The following is a 9,103-nucleotide window of genomic DNA, read 5'->3' on the forward strand; positions in this document are numbered from 1 at the left end:
TCTACACCATTCCACTTCTTGATAACCCTGGCTCTGATTCTCCAGTCAAGCTTGCCAGGCTTGATTTCTGATAAAAGTGTAAATTGGTTAGACATTGTAACAAAGGGTGTAGCGTTTAGAGTAGAATAGGATTCAGAGATTGATAAAGATGAGAGAAGAAACGTGACTAAAGCAACTATTATATATAACATAGTTTGATTGAATTTAAGGAAGAAATAAAGAATGATTTAAATAAATTAAAAAAAATAGTCCAATTCTGATGTAGGCTAACAATTTAATTATCAGCTTCAATCAAGCATAAAATATTTCCAAAATTGTATAGATTTTTTAAAAGCTATTTCATGAAGTTGGCCGATTTTATAAAACTGGAGCAAATACGTTATTTCTAAAATAAGAAAATCGAGTTAAAAAAAATGCTTGAAGAAAGTTCCAACATAAGAATATTCCATGTATCAATTCCTTTTTTTTTTTGAATTTAGTAACCATTCCTCAAAATAAGAAAATCTGCTTGAAGAAAATCCCAACAGAAGCATATTTCATGTATCCATTCATCAATTTAAAAAATGAATTAGTCAAATATGCTTATTTTTTACTAATTTTTTGTTGTCAACGGTTTTCCTAGAGGAATCAATTTGTTTTTGAAAGTCTATATGAATCAATTTGAAAAAGGAATAGTTTTCTTACGTGAATAACTTTGTCAATTGATTATTACGTGAATAACTAATTGATTAAATCAAAACTTTTTTTTTCAATTGAAAAAGTAAGCCATAACTACATGAAGACATTTCTGGATAACAAATTGAATGAGGGAAACCAATAAAAATTACGGAGAATAAAATTTAATTGAAAAAGATAATTAAAAAAAGTTGATACGTATGATAATTAAAAAGTGATGCTTAAAGTTTTAAAAATTATCAAATTTCGTTACCAAGAAAAATTTGTTTACCAAAATTGTAGCGGTTTTTTAAAAGCTAGTTCTAGAAAAAATTGTTTTACCAAAATTTTCTTTTTGAGTTTTAATTGAAAAAATATGCTTACAACTTGGTATATTTCCTAATTTGGTCCAAATGTTCCACCTGTGCCTCGAATCTTAATCTTAATCTTAATAATATATAAAGCTCATCCACCAAAGTGGGCCACATTGTTATTTAATATCCACATGTTTACATTCTATTGGTTGTTGCTATTGAATTTCCAAATGACATATTCTGATTAGTCCACATTGTTTAATTTTCATTGGTCAGATTTAATGAGTCAATAAATAAATTAATAAATCAATAAATAAAAAAGTTATTAAATCATTCACCATAAATGTTGACAACCAACCGATATTCATCCATTCTCCTTTATGGCTATTAAATGCATTCACTAAAGGGCTAAATGTATTCAAAGCCATTAAATTTCATATACTCATCAAAGAGAATCAAAGGATATAAATCCTCCAGTAATCACCAAAGCAAATTGTCTAATCAATTTTGTACCATTTCAAATCGGTTTTTTAATTTTTCAAAATCTGTTTTAAACATTTCCATATTCTGGGTACAAAAAACTTCCATATTCGCAATTTTCTCTAAAAAAAAAACAAAAAGTATAGCCAATAATATTTATGGCATGGTAGTCAGTATCGTGCGTATCGCACGATACGTATCCCGATACGATACGAAAATCAACCAAACGATACGTATCCCATGTATGTATCTTTTTGTGTTCGTATCGTGACCTGTATCGCACATATCGCATGAGTATCGCACGATACGTATCCCGATACGATACAAAAACAGTTTTTCAAATGCCGTTTCATCTTACTCCCCTAGAAAAATTAGGGAGTGGGCATTTAATTTCATTAAAAATTAGTAAATTGCTCTAAAAAGTGATGTTTTCTTTGATTCTTTCACCCTTTCACGTTCAACTTCACTTCAGCAGCCCTTTCATGTTTCACGTTCAACTTCAGCAGCCCTTTAATGACTTGGAATTAGGGAGTGGGCATTTAATTTCATCTCTTTGATGTTTAGTACTTTAGTTTGGCTTATGGCTTGGAATTAGGTTGAACTTGAACTTTGTGACACTATTTTTCTACTTATGACTTGGATCTTTGATTATTTTGAACTATATTTAGATGATATATTAGTATATTATTTAATTTATGACTTAATTTTTTTTGTGTCCGTATCTTACGATACACGTTACGATACGATACGCGACACGGAATTAGGGTCTAGCGATACACGATACGTATCTCGATTTGACTACCTTGATTTATGGAGCTTCAATCTTTTATTCTCCCATGGGCTTCTCGATTAGGTAAACATAGCTCCGTCCCCAACCTCATCCCAGGTATAAATACTTATTCTCACGGACCTTTATCTCCATCTTCCTTCATGCATTGTATTTGAATAAGGATTCTAAAAACCTACCCGCCTGAAAGTTCTTATTTCCCTCTTTTCAATTGGTAGGTTTTGTAATATAATTTTTTTTACGATTTAAAACTGGGAAGTTATAGTGTTTATTTTTACGAGATCTATTTTTCATGTGCAGAGGTGGATCTTCTCCAAGGTCAGATAATTGTTCCTGGAGGAGATGTAGAACAGGGGAGCCACAACAGGTCGTGTTATTATTCCTACTAGTGTTTTTTTACCCGCGCGTTGCACGGGGAATACGTCTATTGTATTTGATACGTCAATTAATACCTTGATTATTAAAAATATATTAAACAATGGATGAAATAGAAGACTCAGAAATGCTAAGCAAAGTTGACATAAAGACTTCTGTTATAAGCCTGGTTGAGATCAACAGGAACTCGTTTTACATTCTTCGTGAATATGAAGACAATAACACAAATCATAGATATAAGAAATTAGCAACAAATTAATCTTAAAAAAAATGAATGTGATAGTAGCACAAATTAGGATTGTGTAAGATAAATCATAAAGTATGACATTATTGTGTTTATTCCAACTAAGTAGGGATGACAATGGGTAGGGTACTATAGAATCATCCTCATACCTGCGTTTTAAAAAATTACCTGTTCCCGTCCCCATACTCGCGTGGGTAGCAACTCGATGCTCTCCACCTTTAGACAATTCAATGTCATTACAGGAAGCTCTTCATCTTTGCCAAAATCTAAATGTAGGGATGGCAGTGGGTCTCGGACCCATAGGGTTTCGGGCCCATATGGTACCCGCAAAAAATACCAACTATGGGTAGGGTAAAAAACCGCTAAATGGGTATGAGGTTGGGTATAGGTAATTACCCGCAAAAAGTAGTGGGTATGAGTGCGGGTATGAGCATTATAGTACCCAACCGGCTCATACCCGCACACATATGTTATTATTATTATTATTATTATTATTATTATTATTTGGTAATATATTAACAAATTAACTTAAGCTATAGCTTTCAAACTCACTCTTTTAAAAAAAAGTTAGGGACATTAATTCTTAGTGACGTGTCATTCTTACGTTAATTCTCATAAAAAAAATTCAACGTGTCATTCTCAGGTTAATTCTCATAAAAAAATACATTTTTAAATTTTAGATTTGATTAGGATTTAGGTTGTTTTTTTCTTGATTTTATCTTAATTTATTTTTGATTTATTTTTAGAGTATTCATTAATTTTATGGTATTTTTATTGAATTTTTTAAATAGAGATAATATCTATTTAAATAGAGATAGGTTTAGATATATTTAGTTTCTTTTTATCTCTTTGTTAGATTAATAATAAACTAAATCTTAACAGATATTCAACAGAGTCCTTATATATCTTTGGCTTCTATGCATTTTCAGGGGTTAAATAACATGTGTGATTTTTTCTCCTTGATTTGTAGGTTGAAGAAAGTATTCGTAATGACAGTGTTAATCCCATGGCAGAGCGGTGTGATTACCTTTGAGACTCACGATATGACTCAGGTTGGTGCTACGATCTATGATGGAAAATTTGATGTATGTATTCTCATCATTTATTACTTTTTCCCTTTTTTTTAGATTTATGGTTCTGGAAAGTGATATCATTTTCTCTTCTTATTTTCAATTTTTTTTTATGGCTCAAAGACATGTCAAGGTTGATAACCAAAACACAGGTTCTTGCTGAAATGCTTTACTACTCTTGCTATTTTATTTTGTTAAGCCAGAGAAACAGATTGGAATTGATATATCATTCATCTTTTGAAAACCATCACCAAAATAAAATTTCAGTTTCCCTTCTACTAAGCATTTCATCTGTAAGACCCGAGATTTTAAGCTTAGGATCAGTGGAAGAGATTTCCATTTACGATTAGGGTTGATGTAATGTGAAGGGAAACCTGAACGAAAGTTTATTAAATGAAATAAATTTATGAAGGGGAAAGTTCAGGTAAAGTCAAAGGATTGTATCGAAGTCGATTTAAGTTATAGCACGACTAATATTCGCATTTAAAACCTAGGACAAGAACCTTAGGAAACAAAACTATGTTCCAGCTTTGGAACACTATAGGAATATAATTTCCAACAAACTTCCAGCTTTGGAACACTGTAGGAATTTAGTCCAAAAGTCTTTAGAGAAATATTAGAACTTCTCTTTTTCCATATATCACAATCATTTCGAGGCGAAACTCTAGGATCTACGAACGTCCGATTCCAATCATCGGAAGTTTGCCGAAACCGAATCTCTGGTATTTCAAAACCCTAGAATTTCTCGACAATGAAGACTTTATCTATTCAGAGCTTCAAATGAATATTCTACACGCGTACACCTATTTCTCTTGATGATTTCAATCTTTCTTCCGAAGGAAGTTTTCTATTCCGACATTCGATGCAAAAAGCAACTTATCGGGTAAAATAGTTTTATACCGACTATGCATTAGTTGCCAAAAATACAAGGAGACCTCTTTATAGTTTTGGAATTCTTTTGCCAAAACATATCTATTAATTCACGGAGAATGACGCCGGAAAAATCAGATTCGCGAAACTTTCATTTTACCGCGTTTTGCCAACCTCTATATATAGCCAAGAAATGAGAAAATATCACAAATTTCCACCATTTCTCTCCAAAACCTGCGAATTTGCTAAGAGGAAGAAGGAAGAAGAGCTTTTGTTCATTTCTTGCTTGATCGTCGATCAATCAGTTGCTACTTCAAGGCTTCGAGGTATAGTCGCTAATCCTTACCTCTGATCGCTTTTTCCATAGCTTTTCTGTAGACTTTTCTGAGCTGATAGTTTTGAGGTTTTTGCAAAACTATCCTGAATATTTCATTTCTGATTCTAAACCTCTTCCTTATGTGCCCAAGATCACTTCTGCCGGGTTAGATTTTCCGTTATGTCGCCGGAATTCCGCCGGGATCAATTTTAGCCTTAAATACCCATTTTTTGGAGTTTTTGAGGTAAAGCTTCAACCTTTAGGCTAAAAACTATCGCCTTAGCTTAGTGTTAGTAGGATTAGTTGTCATAAACGTCGTTAGTAACGTCCCTGCAAAATTTGTTTTTTGGGATTTCAGTTTTGAAATTTCTAAGTTAAAAATCATGACCAAAATACCCCTGCGACAGTTTTTGATCCGATAATTTTTCCGAGTTCAGAATACCCTTAGTTACGGCTAATGAAAGCATAGGAACCAAGTTTGATCGAAGAAAAATCGAGCCCCATAATTGCACAAAGTGGCCGAGCCCTATTAGGGGGGGAGGAGGAAAATTTCCTTTTCCGAAAACTTGTCTTTTCGCGCTAGATTATCGTACCTTAGAGTATAGATTACTTCGAGTAACCTTAGTAAGTATCGATAGCTTAGTTTTCGATAGATTCTGATAGTATTTCTGTGGTTTTGCTCTAAAGGTGATTTTGAGGAATTCCCAGAGGAGCAAGCCTTTGATTGTGAACAAGTGTTAGGAGATCGTCCTGGAGAATCTACAGGTGAGGGCTTCTCACTGAATCTCTAGTTAATGCTTAGGGTCAATGCTTTCGACATTGTTTACTGTTTATGCACTTGTTTGTGTTTGATTGGAAAAATGTTTTCTGAGGCTTCGGCTGACAATGTAGATGATGCATCTACTACTATGTTTTTGAGATTGACTTACATGCTATGTGCTATGTGGGTAATATAGGATGTGTGATGCATGCCTTATATGCTAAGTGCTATGTGGTTATTGCTTAATATGTTGATATATGACATGTTGAATGATTGTGCTGAGTTAATTATGCTTTTGCAATGAAATCTGAGATTCTGTATAGTGAGAATTGCGGGCAGGTCATGCCGATTTTATTTTGAGAGTTTTGAGAAAGCTTGATGGGACGAACGAGGTTCGGGCCTTGTTTTTGTTTAGTGGATCGAGACATTCTCTGGAAGTGATTTGGGATTGGGAGATCCTGAAAATGTATAAGATTTGCGATAAGACAAAAGGGAATCTATTTTATAAGGAAAACTCATAAGACCTTAAATAACCTCTAAATCTTTACGTAATGATAACAATCTCGAAGGAAGGCGTTGGAAGTCAAATCTTAGTTTTGGAAAACGAGAAGTGTCGTCGGATCCCAGCGTTGAGAAAAGTTGAGAGATTTTGAGTATGTAGATGTTGTTGTGTTGTTGGAGCAGCTATGGTTCTTGTGCTGTTGGAGCAGCTGTGTTGAGTATGTTGATGCTCTTGTGCTGTTGGAGCAGCTATATGTTGTTGGGCTATCTTGGGGATAAGTCCGGGAAATTGATAGTTTCCGAGTATGTGATACTCTTGCTCGTTGAGCAGTTTTGACCATCGGATTGAGATGAGTCGGATGATTTGGAGATCATCATGAGCTATGTGTTGTTGTGAAGTGTGTCTTTTGTCGCAGAATCGACTTTACCTTAGGGTAAGCTTTTAGAGACTTTAACTTCCCTAGAACACGTGGCGACGTGTCGAGTGAGGACGGAGACGTTGTTTGACTAATCATTTTGCATACATGCAACATTAATGGGGTATTAACACAGGACGTACTCTGGACCTCGTCGGTTTCCAAAATGGTCATAAGACCCGGAATGCCGTGAAAGAGCGTTTATAGACGTCTCTTGTAGCAGACCGAAATGGCAGACCTACGGGTTTACTGCTGATCTGGCTACCTTTGTGTGGTGTAAGAGGCACGCGGGCCGAAATGGTCCCACCGTGGCTGGTGCTAGGGCTGATCCGTTGATGTCCATCCCTTTCCGGAATGCATGTGGTTAACTGGGTTAACCTGCATATCATTTCATGCAACATGCATACTGACTTAGTGATGAGTGTCTTTGATACTTGTTAATTCTATTTGAGGCATGTTAACTGTGATTTATCGTCGTTTATATTCATCATAAGATATGCAACCCTAGGATGTTATCCCTAGCTAAAAGCCTAAGTGGCTATCCTATTATCTGTATCTATACTTGCTATTATTTACATAACTCTTTGGAGTTGACCCTCGCGTCTTCTGTGTGTGCTTTGGCGAACAAACGCCCTTTGTCAGATGTCTTTGGCGGACTAGTTCACGACGGTTCACCCTTCGGGGGAAACTAGAGTTGGGATGCTGGAACAGGAGCGCATCGCGATAGCGAGCGGAGGACGGAGGATGTACCTAGACTTAGTCGTTCTGGATTCAGATTCGGACGACGATCACGCTAGCATGTAGGATTGAGTGTTAGTGTGAGCTCTTCGAGATGGGATTAATGTAGGAGTAGAGTCTTAGCTCTGAACATCATTTGTTTCATTCGGGACAGGGTAGTTTCCCACCTATAGCTTTTTGTGTGGTTTCGTTACGGGAATCACAGAGAGTTGGTTGGACTTAGGAAGTCTTGTTTCAGGCCGATGGGCCAGCTTATTCTCATTTTGAGGGATAGTGTTGCGGACACTTAACCTTTTCTTTTGGTTTGTACTTTTGCCTACGGGCGCTACTCTTCTATTACCCGTCACTGGAGGTTCACTCGTGACGAGGTTGCTACTTACAGCGGGGGCTGTTTATATATTGTATATTAGTTTTATTACTTTTCGCACTTGGGTTTTATTTATTTCAGTCTTGTCTTAGTTATAATCGAAAAAAAAATATATATTCACGTTTTTCCGCATTAAGTTTACTTTTGGTTACTAAAGTGACGCCACCGAAATCGGGGTGTTACATTGTGGTATCAGAGCTTGTCGAGTCTTTCGGGAGTCTTTGGGAAATAGGTCTTCTGTGCTAGGTTGTGTGACTCTGCAAAGAGTGAAAATTGATTGTCTGCAAGCGATTTTTCGCTTAAAAAAAATTGATTGAAGTTATTGCTTAATCATACTGTATAGTTATACTAGATGCTATCTTATGATGAGTACTAACTGTTTGTTTAACTTAACAGAACATGGTGAATACTAATCAGCTAGCTGAGATGATGGCCACTATGGCCCAAGCTGTGACAGCGCAGGCGAATGACAATGCGATGAGGCGTGCTGCTGAGGAGGCACGTGATCAGCATCAGCGCCAGAGGGAAGTAACTCTGGACCAGAACAAAGGCCTGAATGACTTCAGGAGGCAAAACCCACCCAAGTTCTCTGGTGGTACTGATCCAGACAAAGCGGATCTCTGGATCCAGGAAATCGAGAAGATTTTCGGCGTTCTGCAGACTGTAGAGGGTGCCAAGGTGGGCATGGCGACTTATCTTCTGCTGGGAGATGCTGAATACTGGTGGAAGGGCACCAGGGGGATCATGGAAGCTAACCATGAAGAGATCAACTGGAACTCTTTCCGGGACGCATTCTTGGAGAAATACTTTCCAACAAGTGCTCGGGATGAGCGGGATGTCTGTACCGGAATTTGCTTCGAAGCTGGAATCCTTGGCGAAGCATTTCCAATTCTTTCATGACCACGTGAACGAGCGCTACATGTGCAAGCGTTTCGTTAATGGACTAAGGCCGGATATTGAGGACTCAGTGAGGCCACTGGGAATCATGCGATTCCAATCATTGGTGGAGAAAGCCACTGAAGTGGAGCTGATGAAGAACCGGAGGTTGAACCGGGCTGGAGCTGGAGGGCCGATGAGGTCGGGCTCTCAAAATTTTCAGAGCCGAGAGAAATTTCAGAGCAGGGGGCCATATCAGCGTCCTGCTGGAAGAGGATTTACTTCCGGATCTTACAGACCCATGACGGGTGCTGCTGGAGGTTCCGGAGATCAGA

This window comes from Lotus japonicus, chromosome 5 (assembly GCF_012489685.1).
Source record: "Lotus japonicus ecotype B-129 chromosome 5, LjGifu_v1.2".
NCBI lineage: Eukaryota > Viridiplantae > Streptophyta > Magnoliopsida > Fabales > Fabaceae > Lotus > Lotus japonicus.